This window comes from Rhinatrema bivittatum, chromosome 2, assembly GCF_901001135.1.
Source record: "Rhinatrema bivittatum chromosome 2, aRhiBiv1.1, whole genome shotgun sequence".
NCBI lineage: Eukaryota > Metazoa > Chordata > Amphibia > Gymnophiona > Rhinatrematidae > Rhinatrema > Rhinatrema bivittatum.
Genome location: NC_042616.1, coordinates 49964417 through 49980434, shown reverse-complemented (window position 1 = coordinate 49980434; position 16018 = coordinate 49964417). Strand labels below are relative to the sequence as shown.

The following is a 16018-nucleotide window of genomic DNA, read 5'->3' as shown; positions in this document are numbered from 1 at the left end:
TGTTCGGCGGGCGGCACTGGCACTATTGCTCCCAGCGCTTGCAACCGCTCCAGGGTCTGAGCAATCCGCTGTTGCTTTACCAGAGAACCACTGGGAGAGATAAGGAACAAATCGCGCAGGGGCCTTGCAAAATCCAAGGCGTAGCCGTGAGATATAATGTCGAGGACCCATTGGTCTGAGGTAATTGTGGCCCATTCCTCCCGAAAGTAAGAGAGTCGTCCTCCTACCTCCGGGACGGAGGAATGGACCGGCGTCCCTTCATTGAGCCGCCTTAGAGGTGGCGAAGGTATGAGACGCCCCTGCGCGTGCCGGCCTTCTACCACGAAAGGAAGGAGTCCATGACTGGGAACGCGTAGACGGCTGTCGTGTAGCAAAAGAGGACCCCCTTCCCGATCGAAAACGGCGTTGCCCGCGAAATCATCTGCGGAAGGTACCCGAAGGGCGAAAAAATCTAGGCTTGTCCTCTGGCAACTTGAACACCTTATTCTCCCCCAAAGATCGAATAAGGTCTTCTAACTCGGTGCCAAATAACAATTTGCCCCGAAAGGGAAAGGAACCGAGTTGGGCCTTGGAGGAAGAGTCTGCTGCCCAGTGACGCAGCCAGAGTAACCTCCGTGCCGACACAGCCGAAGACATAGACCGGGCCGAAGTGCGGAGGAGGTCATAAAAGGCATCCGCGGCGTAAGCCACTGCGGATTCTATACGGTTTGCTTGCTCTGCTTCATCCGGAGGCAGATCTTGAGATGTCAACATCTGTTGTACCCAGCGAAGGGTAGCCCTTTGTACCATGCAGCTGCAAACGGCCGCCCGTACCCCCAAAGCTGAAACCTCAAAGATGCGCTTAAGCAACGTTTCCAGCTTCCGATCCTGAAGATCCTTAAGGGCCGTACCCCCTGTTACGGGAATGGTGGTATGTTTAGCCATGGCAGTGACCGCCGAATCCACCCTTGGCACCCTAAGGAGCTCCAAGGAATCAGCTGGGAGAGGGTAAAGCTTATCCATAGCGCGGCTGACTCTAAGAGTTGCCTCCGGATTATCCCATTCCCGGGATACAAGCTGAAACAGTTTATTGTGAAAAGGAAAAGCATGCGCAGGCGTGCGGAGCCCGTCTAATTCAAAATCCCCTGGCTGGGAATTGGAGTCAACCTGGGATACTGGAATCTTTAGTTCCCGAAGAACATGGGCAATCAAAGGATCCAGTTCTTCCTTATGAAATAACCGGAGTATCTGAGGATCATCCCCCTCAACCGGGTCCGTACCCCCTACATCCATATCAGGATCCGGCGTGGACGGATCCTGTGAAAGGGGGACCGGAGCCACATGCTGAGGGGGTTTTGGAGGGGGAGCCGAAGGAGCTGGAGCAGCCTGCTGCGGAGGTTTAGGAGGAGCCGGGGCTGCATCCCCCAAGCCAAAGAGACCAGTAGAAATTCTCCCCCGTTTATCTGGGGCAGGAGTACCCTGTTCCCATTCCGTTTCGGCCTCCATATAAGCCTTGTGGAGCAAAAGTACAAATTGTGAGGTAAAAGGATGAGGCCTCTTTAAAGAACCTCCTTTTGCTCCCCCCGGTGGCAAATTAATAGGCCCTGGTAACCCGCGGGGGCTAAGGTCCGGTGGGGACAGGGGGGGGAGGTCCTCCCCTTCGTCCGACAAAACCGCGTCGCGATCTGAATCATTTAAAATGGCCGCCGAATTCTCCAAAATGGCCGCCGCCCCCGGTATCGGCAGCGCGGACTGCCGAGGTTTGGCCGATGCTGCCCTTGCCCCAAGCCGCGGGGAAGAGGAGCTCCCGGCCGCGGCTGACCCCCGCGAGGAACCCTCACCCCCGGGAAGGCACCGGGAGCAAAGACCCTCGCGGGAGAGCAGACGACCCGGCTCCCCACATGCCGTACAAACAGTTCCTCGGGGCATGCTTTTTTTTTTATTTATTTTTTTTAAACCAAAAAACGGCGCGAAAAACGGCGCGAGCGGGGGCTGGGTGACAAGCCACCCCTTCCGGAGACCACAGTGAGGAACGCAGGCAGTGGACACAATTACCTCGTTTTTTTTTTTTTTAAATTGCTGCCACCGGCAGCTAAGATTACCTCACAGACAATTTGCTTGTGGAGCCTGCAGGGGGTGTAGCACACCCGACTAAACTTACTTCTCCGAGGAATTAAACTTCTCAGGAGGCGGATAGGGAGAGTGACCGGCCCACCGATTAATCCTCCCCTCCTCTCACTGGGTAAGGCTGAAAAAACCCCGGAAAAGGCTGTAGGGCAGTGCCCTGCCTTGCCTGCTATGGCTCCACTTATTAGTACCAAATTAGGTACAAACCATTAATTGATCTAGTCACAGGATTTCTCCTCTATATTAAATCAAACCTGATAGGGAAACCCCTTCACAAATCAATTTACAGGAGATCAGGACCGCAAGGTTATGCTCTCTCATCTGCTGGAGTCAGAGATATACTGGAGGATCGCAGGGGGCGCACCAGGGTATATGAGTGGTGCCTTTTCAGTTTCTCTCTGACTCCATCTGCTGGACGGGAAGCATAACCCAGCAGTCTGGACTGATCCTGGTACGTACAGGGAAATTAATTTAAGGGGGTTCCTCTCCTCCCAAGACAGTAGAGAAGTTTGAGGGGATTTTTGCCTTGCAAGTTTCTCCTGATTAGATTATAAGTTCCTCAGAGACTCATATTTTTGTACAGTGCTATGTACGTCAAATAGCACCACAGATGTGACCAGTAGTAATAAAGGCAAATTGCTCTGGACAAGTTTGTAATGTTTGAAATTGTATCCTGTTCTGATGATGTTGCCATGGAAGGACCAGGAGGGGGTGTTAGGAGGAATGATGGCTGCCGGGTGTTTGGAGACTGCAAAGGAAGGGGAGGGGGGTGAGAAGCAGCAGCAGGTACATCAGGTCCAGATAACTTTATTGGCAGCACAATTTTACATGTGCTGCCAAAGTAATTATACAGAATAAATAAAAATGCCTCCAGCCAGCCTGCAGGAAGTACTAGAGGAGAGAGGCAGGAATCTGAGTGAATCGATGCAGGCTGGGCTCACCTTTCCATTTCCAGAAACATTAGGCAAATATCTGTGTGGAGTGAGACCACAGGAAAGAATAAACAGAGTAGGAAGTGAGCTCCTGGTTTGGTGGTTATATTACAGCAGCGGTTCTCAACCGGTGCGTCGCGACACACCAGTGTGTCGCCAAGCACCGGCAGGTGTGTCGCGTGGCTCCCGGTCCCTCCCGCTGCTCGTTCTTCCCTGCTGCCGTTGCCGCCGGGCTATCAGCACGTTCAAGCCCAGCGGGAACGGCAGCGGTGCAAAAAAAAAAAAAAAAGCTGTGGCATCCGCGGCTGCCCTTTTCTTCTTCCCGCGCCTGCATCCCCCCCCCCCCCCCCCCCCGGAACAGGAAGTGATGCGCGGGAAGAAGAAAGGCCGTGCCGCGTGATAAACTAGCAGGCACGGCCTTTCTCACGCGGCACGGCCTTTCTTCTTCCCGCGCACCACTTCCTGTTCCGGGTCCGGGGTGGGGGGGGGATGCAGGCGCGGGAAGAAGAAAGGCCGTGCCGCGTGATAAACTAGCAGCGGCCGCTGCTAGTTTATCACGCGGCACGGCCTTTCTTCTTCCCGCGCACCGCGTATCACTTCCTGGTCCGGGGGGGGGGGGGGGAATGCAGGCGCGGGAAGAAGAAAAGGCCAGCCGCGGATGCCACAGATTTTTTTTTTTTTGCACCGCTGCCGTTGCCGCCGGGCTATCAGCACGTTCAAGCCCAGCGGCAACGGCAGCGGTGCAAAAAAAAAAAAAATCTGTGGCATCCGCGGCTGGCCTTTTCTTCTTCCCGCGCCTGCATTCCCCCCCCCGGACCAGGAAGTGATACGCGGTGCGCGGGAAGAAGAAAGGCCGTGCCGCGTGATGAAGTAGCAGCGGCCGCTGCAGCATCGGCCCCCAAGCTATTGCAGCAGACGGTAATCGGGAGAGGAGAGAGCAGCAGGAGCCTCCCGCGATCGATAGAATTCTTCCTTATTGGCCTGCGGGGGCTGGAGGAGCAGGAGCAGCTACCGTTGGGGGGGGGGAGGGAGAGAGAGAGGAAGTGAGTGACAGAAAGAGAGAGAAGCAGCCAGCCAGCCTGTGTGTGAGAGAATGTGTGTGATTGAGAGCCTGTGTGTAAGTGAGAGAATGTATTTGATCGAGAGTATGTGTGTGATTGAGAGAAACTGGTCAGAGAGCTGATGTATGTGTATATGTGAGAGACAATGAAAGTGACTGCTCAAGGAGATGACTGATGTGTATGTGAGACAGTCAGGGATGTGTGTTTGTGTGTGTGTGAGAGAGAGAGAGAGAGAGAAAAAGCATGGAAGTGAGAAATTGGGTATGTGAGAAAGCATGGGAGTGGGAAGCCTGTGTGTGTGCATGTATATGAGAGAGACTGGTTGGTAAGGTGACGGTGTGACTGGTGTGTATGTGAATGTGAGAGAGAGAATGTGATTCAGGGAATGAGAAGCCTGTGCACGTGGAGAGCGAGCATGGAAATGAGAGAGAGAGACTGGTGTGTGTGTATGTGTGTGTAACAGAGAAAGTGATTATGGGAATGAGAAGCCTGTGCATGTGAAGAGAGTGAGCATGGGAGTGAGAACCTGGGTGTGTGTGAGACACAGCATGGGAGGGAGAAGCCTGTGTATGTAAGACAGAACATGGAAGTGGGAAGCCTGTGTATGTGTGTGTATGCATGCATGAGAGAGATCAGGTGACGGGTGTGTGTGTATGTGTATGTGGGAATAAGAAGCCTGTGCATGTGAAGAGTGAGCATGGGAGTGTGTGAGATACAGCACGGGAGTGAGAAGCCTGTATATCTGAAAGAGAACATGGGAGTGGGAAGCCTGTGTGTGTGTATGCATGAGAGAGATCAGGTGACGGGTGTGTGTGTATGTGTGAGAGAGAGAAAGTGATTATGGGAATGAAAAGCCTGTGCAGGTGAAGAGTGGGCATGGGAGTGAGAAACCTGTGTGTGTGTGAGACACAGCATGGGAGTGAGAAGCCTGTATATCTGAAAGAGAACATGAGAGTGGGAAGCCTATGTGTGTGTGTATATGCATGAGAGAGATCAAGTGACTGGTGTGTGTTTGTGTGTATGTGAGAGAGAGAAAGAAAGTGATTATGGGAATAAGAAGCCTGTGCATGTGAAGAGTGAGCATGGGAGTGTGTGAGATACAGCACGGGAGTGAGAAGCCTGTATATCTGAAAGAGAACATGGGAGTGGGAAGCCTGTGTGTGTGTATGCATGAGAGAGATCAGGTGACTGGTGTGTGTGTATGTGTGAGAGAAAGAAAGTGATTATGGGAATGAGAAGCCTGTGCATGTGGAGAGAACAAGCATGGGAGTGAGAGACTGGTGAGTGTATGTGAGAAAGAGAAAGTGATTATGAGAGTGAGAAGCCCATATATGTAAGTGGAACACGGGAGTGGGAAGCCTGTGTGTGTGTGTATGGCATGAGAGAAACTGTTCAGGAAGGTGACTGGTGTGTTTGTCAAAGACTGGGAGATGATTGGTGTGTGAGAGACAGAAACTGGTCATGGGGGCATGACTGGTATGGTGTGTGTGTGTGAGAGACATGGGCCCTAAGGAAGAGGACCATGAGTATAGAGCTTAGCCACTACTGCTGCTTCTGGTGTGTGCTACAGCCTGCATGGAAGAGGAGTAGGACAGCTGCTGGAGGGGGTAAGTAAAGGTGGCTTTTTAAGTTTATTTTTCTTGATTGACTGCCATTTTAATTATTTAATATTATGTGATGTGTCTGCTTTTTTTGAAATATTTTATTGGTGTTTGGAGAATTTTTAATAGTTTTTATGAGTTTTTAATTGTTGGATGTTATTCTGTTCATAGTTGTTGTGAAACATTTATTCTGCTTATTAGTATAGTTTTACAATTATTTCTGTGTGGGGATCTATAGCTGCTTGTTAGTTCTGTTTTCCTAATAAGAGGTGTATTGGTTTTTAGGGCCTGATTTTAATATTTATAGTGTTGCCTTTTCATAGATAGGGTTGCTCCTGTTTGAGTGTATTCCATAATACAGGTGTAACTGTGTGTGGATTAGTTTATGTGCATTACTACAGATCCTGGGAGTATGTTAGGTCGGTTCTGTGTCTGTTACAGAGATATTTTACTAGCATGTAAGTGTTTTATCAGTCTTATTTGTTGCGTTTTCTCAAGAGGACATGCATTGGTGGTAAACTGCTGTCTTTTCATAAGTAGGGCTATTGAGCCTGAAAGTACAAGGAGTTTGAGTTGCTGTTACTGAGATGACACCAGAACCAGAATATCTTTTTTGTAGATGAGTTGAATGGGGAATGTCATAATTCTGCTTTACATCCATTATTGTGGATCAGGGGGGTTCCCGTGGATGCAAACTGTACATTTACATCTAGCCCTGTGACGATCATGGGTCAGTGTGTCACGCATGTGAGAACCATCTGTCAGGTGTGTCCCGACAGAAAAAAGGTTGAGAACCACTGTATTACAGTACCATCTGCTGCTTTTACGGTTAACTTAAGCTGCTAGAGCTCCTCAAAGGGGCCTGGACTGGAGCCTGCTCATATGCCGCAGGCCCTCTCCTAGAAGATTTTAGTTTTAAAAGTAATAAACCTTCAAGCATTTCAAAATGCCTCATTCCCATGCTTCAGTTTAACATCATTACAAGTAGTGAGACTGAAGTGATTTCTTAATCTGTGTACAGTGACCTCAATTTTCCATATTCAAATATGATCTCCAACCAGGCTGCTGGCAAGAAATGCTGCAACTACACTGCCAGTCCACACAATGTGAACAGGATCAGGGATCTTTTTTAGTTTTGCCTTTTCACAAGTTTATTTTTATCTGGTTTAATAAATATTTACATTAGTGTTCATTTTTGAATAGATTTGTATTATTTTATCTTGTTTTTTTCTTGAAGATTTTTAACGATAACAAACCTTAAATCATTTTAAAATCCCTCATTCCCACATTCCGTATTTACTGTGCAGTTTTAGCTACTTTTTTTTTTTTTTTTTACCCAATCTGGAGACGTTTCACAGTGGATCTAGTGATGTTCTTTAAGTTACAGTTGGGCAACACTGCCCATCCTGGTCATGGATATTTGTTGTAGACGCTCAGAATCTCCGCCATCAAAGAAAGTTTCAGGTGCGTAAAAAGACAAGAGGCAAAGAACTCCGTTTTTCTGCTATTTCCTTGTCCTGCCTGAGCAACTCTTCTTCCTTTCAGTCATCTAGTGCCCACTTGACAGGCTTTTGCTTCACCCTCCTTAGAGCCTGTAACATTCCAAAGTATATTTCTACTCCTCCACAAATTCTCAAATCTGCGACCACCAAAAAAGCAAGAAATCGGCGACAGGCTTCCTCTCCAAAAGGGAATGCTTTGTCACTTGAGTTGCAGCCGACCTCTGATTATGTCCTATTCAGGAAAAAGTTAGTCTTTGTTAGCTTTAAAAGCTTTTCCTCCTGAGTAGATTTAATTGTGCACAGCATTCGCCCTGCTATGCTTGTGCTGTAATTGGATTAATTCTGTATTTGTTGTGGGACTATAAAATATTTATGTCTTATATAATCCACTTAGGACGGTTGGTCTATTTAAGCAGAATATCAATTTTTGAAAATAAATGTACTTGAAAACAATTTTTATTATTAGTTTTTGCCTCTCTGGCAAACTTTTTCTTAAAGTCTCTCTTGGCCTGTTTTACATCTAACTTGGTGCTCAGATTTTTTGCGGCCTGGATTTTTCACAACTTTATTTTTGTTTTTGAAGTTATAAGAAATACAAAATAAAACAGGAGCAAACAAAACTAACGGAAGTTTGTGCTAGTTTTACAAAATGTTAGTTGCCCAAAAGCAGATGCAGCACACGAATTATGAATCCTTTGTTCCTTCACAATTTCAAGAATTTACACCATTCTTTCCAAATGGTGTTAATATTTTTTTTTTTTTATATTCAGGAGAATCAAACCAACCCATCTTATGCAATCTAGCTCTTCTGTAACAAATTATGTGCATGAAGTTAGAGTATCTAACTTTTGGATTGTTATTAACAGACACAGGGCTAGGAGACTCCACTACTGCAATCCAGTTCTGATCAGATAGGCCTGCACCAGCCATTTCTCTAGAGTCTTCCTTTTGTAGTGACTTTGTGGGGAACACGGAAGACATTTTTCCTTTTTCCAGTGGATAAGATACCCTGATCACCTGTTTTTCTGAATAAAGCCTGCTGTTCAGAGTAGAAGCAATACCTTGTGTTGCAACTAATAAGCTCTTATCTTTTCTGTAGAGTTCAGAGTGCTTTGCAAACATTTAGCCAGTAAGGCTCCAGATGCTGTCATGGTCGGTCGTGACCACTCATCCCACCTTCCCTCCCTTTATACATGCCCAAGGGTCAAGAACCAATTAATATAAAGCTTTTTGGACACTCGAACCAAGTCATATAACTATCAGCAATTCCCAACTGCCTACCACATTCAGAGGGCAGTCTAAATTCCTACTCCCCCAATGCCTGCAGTGTTGGTAGTTAGGCTGGCATAGTAATCACTGGGCTCCAGCCGTGTCTCAAGCTAGGATGCCTTTATTGGGATGACTGCACTCAGTGTATGCCCCTCCGGGCTGCATCATGCACATGTCCATCAAGCTCCCACTGCCAGTGTGTCTGCACCAAGCACATGTGCCGCCCCCCACCCCCCTCCCCTTTCCATGGGTTCCCACCATTTCTTGTAGTTAGGATGCTATCAATGTAGCTGCACTCAGCAAACACCCACCAGGAGTCAGCCCTGATGCCACCTCCTATACAAACCATAGTCTTCCAAGACCACCTGAAAGCAAGTCCTCACCTACACTGAGCTAGGGACTCCCACCCCCAGAGATAAGGCACTGTCTGGCTATGCCTATTCTATACCTCGAATTTGGTGTGGGTACCTCATGCTTTGAACGTGTATTTGTGAATGTTGACCTACAACATGAATGATGCCTTTGTAAACCGTTGGTAATCTTCTTTTGGAATAACGGTATATAAAATGCCTAAATAAATAAATAAAATAGAAATAAGTGTCCCCTGGCAACAACAAAAATACAGTGTTTGATAAAAGAACCTTAGAATAAAGCTCAGCCATGTCCATGAATAAATAATCCATCGAATCAACAGTGTAAAAAAACAAAAACCTAACAAACTAACAATGGCCAATGTTCAAAAAAAAACAAGGTGAACGTCATTAACCTCCATGACTAAGTAAAGTGCTGCAGATGCTGTATTGTGGAGGTGGTGCTTTTTACAAGGGCAAAGCCCCTCTCCCGCTCTAGAAGCCCCCTGGCCATTTACGTCTTATTGGGAATTTTTTCCACCCGTATTTCTGACGAGGCGGCCAGAGAGACGTGGGGGGAGGAGGAGCAGCGCTGGCTCTTTCGCACGGGGGGCTTGTAGCCTCTTAAAAAGTTCGCAGACCCTTCTCTCTCTCCCCCTCCCCCTCCCCCAGCAGATCTGTACGTCCCCAATTCCATCCTCCGCTCACTCAAACGAGAGCAGCGGCGGCGGCGGCAGTCACGGTGGGGCACGAGTCAGTGCGCGCCCGGAGGTCCCAGCCCTTCGCAGAGATTTCTGCTCTAAAAATAGAAAGCACAGGCAGGAGGTGGAGGAGGAGGAAGTTTGGCTTACGAGAGGTAACAGCCGCAAAAACAGAACTAAAAACAGGCGAACAAAAAAGATTTACTCTTCCCTCCGCCCTCTCCTTTAGCTGGCACCCAACTTCTAAAAGTACACTCCATCCCTGTTTCCAGCTACTTCCTGCAATAAGCGCAATTACAAAAGGAAATCAGAAAAGTTTAGATGGGTCTTGCATCCCATTCTACGTTACCATAGGCGGGAACCCCGCCCGCGTGCCAGCGAGCGTACAGTTTGGCGCCCAAAGCTTGCACGCACTTACCAGCCTTTCTCCAGCTTGCAGCAGCCGCGCCCGCCGACTTCGCCCCAGGTGCATCTAACTCCCCCCCCCCCCCCCCCGCTCGGAAGGATCTAGAGCCGTCGCCCCTCCCTGCCTGCAAGTTCCTCCGCCCCGGCGCTTTCCCATTGGTTGCATCTTACACCCAGTCTGGCTGACCCCGCCCCTCGACTCTTCCTATGGGATTGGTCGGTGGAAATTAAAATGTCTTTAGGGAGTTCAAAGTGGCAGCCTGCTGCTAAGGTCTGAGGTGTTGACACATCGAAATCTCCCATCAGGTTGAAAATGTCGGCAAATTAAGCCGATGCAAAACCGTGCGCTCAGGCTAGCGCACAGGTTAACCCGGGGTTAACGCGCGTCCATAACTCCTTATGCGCATCCAAACCAGCCCCCCCAACTAATAGCGCTCATCTCATGTAAATGCTGTGTTGATGAGGCTATTAGTTATTACGCTGATGTAAAAAATAACTATGTGCCCTTTTTAACCACCAAAAATTAATGCCAGCCCCGCACCTGCCATTAAGTTTTGAGGAGTCCCAAAAGTAGAACTAAAAAGCAGAAAATACTGCTTTTCTGTGGTTCTTCTGACTTAATATTGTGGTGATATTAAGTCAAAGGATCCACAGAAAACAGTAACCTGAAAAAAAAAAGGCGTGGAAGGCAGTCAGGTTAGGAAAATGGATGCTCAATTTACACAGCAATTTTTTGCTTCAACGGTAATAGCTAATAGCCTCATCTACATGGCATTTACTTGGGATGAGTGCTATTAGCTGCACATTTTGTATGCACTAATCCCCTTATTGCATCGGGTGTTAGCCTAGCGCGTCCAATTGTTGGTTCAGCTGTGCAATAGCCTGAGCGTATGATATTGAAACAGCCCCTGAGGATGGGCTACCTAAGCATGCTGGATTCCTTCCTGGATAGAATCTCTTCTCCCTAATTCTGCACAGGCTCAAATCTACAACCCCCAGCAGCACCCAAAACATCTTGTTTCACTTTCACAAACTGTCAGGCCAATTCAGTAAAAGTCGCGGGAGAGCGGGCGAGCGCCCTGTCTCCCGGCACGCTCACAGGCCGCTCTCCTGTGCGTGTGATTCAGGGGGTAAGAAGATGCAAATTAGGGCCCGCGGTAAAAAGAGGCGCTAGGGACACTAGCGCGTCCCTAGCGCCTCCTTTTTGACAGGAGCGGCGGCTGTCAGCGGGTTTGACAGCCGACGCTCAATTTTTCCGGCGTCGGTTCTCAAACTCGCTGACAGCCAGGGTTCGGAAAATGGACACTGGCTAAATTGAGCATCCATCTTCCGACCCGCGGGCCGCCAGCCGATTACAAATTTTTTTTTTTAAATGTTTCATTTTTTTTAAATTTTGGGGCCTCCGACTTAATATCGCTATGATATTAAGTCGGAGGGAGTACAGAAAAGCAGTTTTTTCTGCTTTTCTGTACACTTTCCCGGTACCGGCAGAAGTTAGCGCCAGCCTTTGGGCAGGCGTTAATTTCTGAAAGTAAAATGTGCGGCTTGGCTGGAGGGTAAAGTGACTTGCCAAAGGTCACAAGGAGCAATTAATTAATCCATTAATCCGTGGTAGTTAGTCGGCAATGCAAATGGCTCATAACTACAGAATCCATTCACAGAGGGAATGCCGCGAAGAAACTTACTGGCCTGACTAGGCCTCAGGAACGTGGCTGCCACCAGACGTCCCTGGGTAGGCAGATAGGCAGCTGTGGGTTTAACAGCAGTGCACTGGCGCCTCGCATCAGGTAGGAGTTTGGTTCTCGCTCGCCCAATCCAATGTCTGAAAATCCGGTGGCACTTGCCATCCCTTAGCACCCATAGTAATGCCAGTAGGAAAGGGGCATCATGAAATTTCTCATTCTTTCAGACACAGGTAGACTTAAGAACATGCCATACTGGGTCAGACCAAGGGTCTATCAAGCCCAGCATCCTGTTTCCAACAGTGGCCAATCCAGGCCATAAGAACCTGGCAAGTACCCAAAAACTAAGTCTATTCCATGTTACCATTGCTAATGGCAGTGGCTATTTTCTAAGTCAACTTAATTAATAGCAGGTAATGGACTTCTCCTCCAAGAACTTATCCAATCCTTTTTTAAACACAGCTACACTAACTGCACTAAACACATCCTCTGGCGACAAATTCCAGAGTTTAATTGTGCGTTGAGTGAAAAAGAACTTTCTCCGATTAGTTTTAAATGTGCCTCATGCTAACTTCATGGAGTGCCCCCTAATCTTTCTATTATCTGAAAAAGTAAATAACTGATTCACATTAACCTGTTCTAGACCTCTCATGATGTTAAACACTTCTATCATATCCCCCTCAGCCGTCTCTTCTCCAAGCTAAAAAGTCCTAACCTCTTTAGTCTTTCCTCATAGGGGAGCTGTTCCATTCCCCTTATCATTCTGGTCACCCTTCTCTGTACCTTCTCCATCACAACTATACTTTTTTGAGATGCGGCGACCAGAATTGTACACAGTATTCAAGGTATGGTTTTACCATGGAGCGATACAGAGGCATTATGACATTTTCCGTTTTATTCACCATTCCCTTTCTAATAATTCCCAACAGTTTGTTTGCTTTTTTGACTGCCGCAGCACACTGAACCGACAATTTCAATGTGTTATCCACTATGACGCCTAGATCTCTTTCTTTGGTAGTAGCACTTAATATGGAACCTAAAATTGTGTAACTAAAGCATGGGTTATTTTTCCCTATATGCATCACCTTGCACTTATCCACATTAAATTTCATCTGCCATTTTGATGCCCAATTTTCCATCTTCACAAGGTCTTCCTGCAATTTATCACAATTTGCTTGTGATTTAACTACTCTGAACAATTTTGTATCATCTACAAATTTGATTACCTCACTTGTCATATTTCTTTCCAGCTCATTTATAGATACATTGAAAAGTAAGGGTCCCAACACAGATCCCTGAGGCACTCCACTGTCCACTCCCTTCCACTGAGAAAATTGTCCATTTAATCCTACTCTCTGTTTCCTGTCTTTTAGCCAGTTTGTAATCCACGAAAGGACAACGCCACCTATCCTATGACTTTTTATTTTTCCTAGAAGCCTCTCATGAGGAACTTTGTCAAATGCCTTCTGAAAATCCAAGTACACTACATTTACCGGTTCACCTTTATCCACATGTTTATTAACCCCTTCAAAAAAGTGAAGCAGATTTGTGAGGCAAGACTTGCCTTGGGTAAAGCCTTGCTGACTTTGTTCCATTAAACCATGTCTTTCTATATGTTCTGTGATTTTGATGTTTAGAACTCGTTCCACTATTTTTCCTGGCACTGAAGTCAGGCTAACCATTCTGTAATTTCCCAGATCGCTCCTGGAGCCCTTTTTAAATATTGGGGTTACATTAGCTATCCTCCAGTCTTTTGGTACAATGGATGATTTTAATGATAGGTTACAAATTTTTACTAATAAGTCTGAAATTTCATTTTTTAGTTCCTTCAGAACTCTGGGGTGTATACCATCTGGTCCAGGTCATTTACTACTCTTCAGTTTGTCAATCAGGTCTACCACATCTTCTAGGTTCACTGTGATTTGATTCAGTCCATCTGAATCATTACCTATGAAAACCTTCTCCAGTACTGGTACCTCCCCAACATCCTCTTCAGTAAACACAGAAGCAAAGAAATCATTTAATCTTTCCGCGATGGCCTTATCTTCTCTAAGTGCCCCTTTAACCCCTCGATCATCTAACGGTCCAACTGACTCCCTCACAGGCTTTCTGCTTCGGATATATTTTAAAAAGTTTTTACTGTGAGTTTTTGCCTCTACGGCCAACTTCTTTTCAAATTCTCTCTTAGCCTGTCTTATCAATGTCTTACATTTAACTTGCCAACGTTTATGCATTATCCTATTTTCTTCTGTTGGATCCTTCTTCCAATTTTTGAATGAAGATCTTTTGGCTAAAATAGCTTTTTTCACCTCCCCTTTTAACCATGCCAGTAATCGTTTTGCCTTCTTTCCATCTTTCTTAATGTGTGGAATACATCTGGATTGTGCTTGTAGGATGGTATTTTTTTAACAATGAACACGCCTCTTGCACACTTTTTCCTTTTGTAGCTACTCCTTTCAGTTTTTTTCTAACTATTTTTCTCATTTTATCAAGGTTTCCCTTTTGAAAGTTTAGCACGAGAGCCGTAAATTTGCTTACTGTCCCCCTTCCAGTCATTAAATCAAATTTGATCATATTATGATCACTATTGCCAAGCAGCCCCACCACCGTTACCTCTCACCGAATCCTGTTCTCCACTGAGAATTAGATCTAAAATTGCTCCCTCTCTCGTCAGTTCCATAAAATTGTCATTTATTCCAACCAGGACCTTTATATCTCTAGCATGTACCGATGATACATTTACCCAGTCAATATTGGGGTAATTGAAGTCTCCCATTTTTACCGCACTACCAATTTGGTTAGCTTCCCTAATTTCTCTTAGCATTTCACTGTCCGTCTCACCATCTTGACCAGGTGGACGGTAGCATACTCCTACCACTATAGTCTTCCCCGACACACAAGGGATTTCTACCCATAATGATTCAATTGTGCATTTAGTCTCATGCAGGATGTTTATCCTGTTGGACTCTATACCATCCTGGACATAAAGCGCCACACCGCCTCCCGGGTGCTCCTCTCTATCACTGCGATATAATTTGTACCCCAGTATAGCACTGTCCCATTGGTTGTCCTCCTTCTACCATGTCTCTGAGATGCCAATTAAGTCTATGTCATCATTCACTGCTAGATGAATAATCAAATACTGTGAAGCAACTACCTCTCCTGAATTAATCACGAACCAAGGAGAGAGGAGATTCAACTCACTCACCAAATCTAAAAAACAAATCTCCATAAACTTGTTATCAAACAACTAATTACCCGGCAAATGACAATATCATAAAGCTTGTTGCTCTAGTGTTGTAATCTGCAGCCTCTCACCACACAATGGGTCGCAGGCTGTTATCAGCTTACAGAGCTTAATTTGATGTAATCATTTACTGTCATTTGTCCACCCACCAAATACCTTTATTCAATAACCCATCCTATAGACCTATTACTATTTTCTCAAAATGTAAACTTTGACTGAACGAAAACGTTCTTTGAAGGTCAAGTTCATCACAAAATTGAATACTTAGCCATAAATTTTCCATCGAGCAGCTACAATACTTTGCTGTTCAGTTTCAGCTTCCCAACATGTTTCGACTGAAATATCAGTCTTCTTCAGGGGAATTGTGATATCTCGAATCAGGCCAACATATTCATTATCTCCTAAAAATTAAAAAACCATGAATTAAAAACACTCAAAGCAGACCACACAGCCAGATATCTAAACTAAACCGATATCTAGCGTAAACCATCATTCATTGTTGCAACGTATGGAAATATGCTCCACTTACCCGGACCAAATTTACCGGTCTCTCTAAAGATTCAAAAATGGCGCCTCAGCGTCCTAGTTGGTCTCTGCAGTCGTACTCACTCTGAATTTAAACACGTCCCGTACATTCTAGCAACCGGAAATCCGGATCATCTATGCCCAATAAGCTACATTACCCACAGTTCTATGCTCTTAGACCGCCATAATTTCTTTAAAAGACTGACCAGTCAATGTCTTTGTTTAATCCTTCTGGATCAACCGTATTGAAATAGTAGATCCATTTTTGCTCTCTTTGAAGAAGATAACCATCAAAGTCTCCTCCACGACTCTTAGGCAACGGTTTTTCTATTTTGGCACATTTTACACCTACATGAAGGGTTCAACGAACTTCCCAGGTTTGCCTTTAAGCGGGGAAGAAACCTGAGAGACATGATTGTCCATTCCGATTTCGCAGATGAAAAAAGTGATGGACAGAACAGAGATCTTGGTATTAGAGGACACTTCCCTTGTGGGAATTGCACTGTGTGCACTCAATCTTTTGCAGGCAGTGTTTTACCGTTTTTTGCAAATGGTAAATTTCATTTTCGTTCTCTCACCAATTGCGAGTCTAAAGGTGTGATTTACGGGTTATGGTGCCCGTGTCCTCGTTTATATA

General features: G+C 46.0%; 1 protein-coding gene across 5 annotated transcripts in view; it reads right to left on the bottom strand.

Moving 5' to 3' along the window:
• The window catches only part of LOC115083925 (zinc finger protein 501-like), an 88787-nt gene that overhangs the window by 62888 nt on the left and 9881 nt on the right, over positions 1-16018 (bottom strand). For 3 of the 5 annotated variants that reach the window (XM_029588030.1, XM_029588033.1, XM_029588034.1), the window contains exon 1: positions 9872-9994. The exons of 1 other annotated variant lie outside the window; for it this stretch is intronic. The gene's annotated coding sequence lies outside the window, so the exon portion shown is untranslated. Of the gene's footprint in view, positions 1-9871; positions 10005-16018 lie in introns of those variants that run through there. One more of the 5 variants, XM_029588031.1, reaches the window with a different exon arrangement.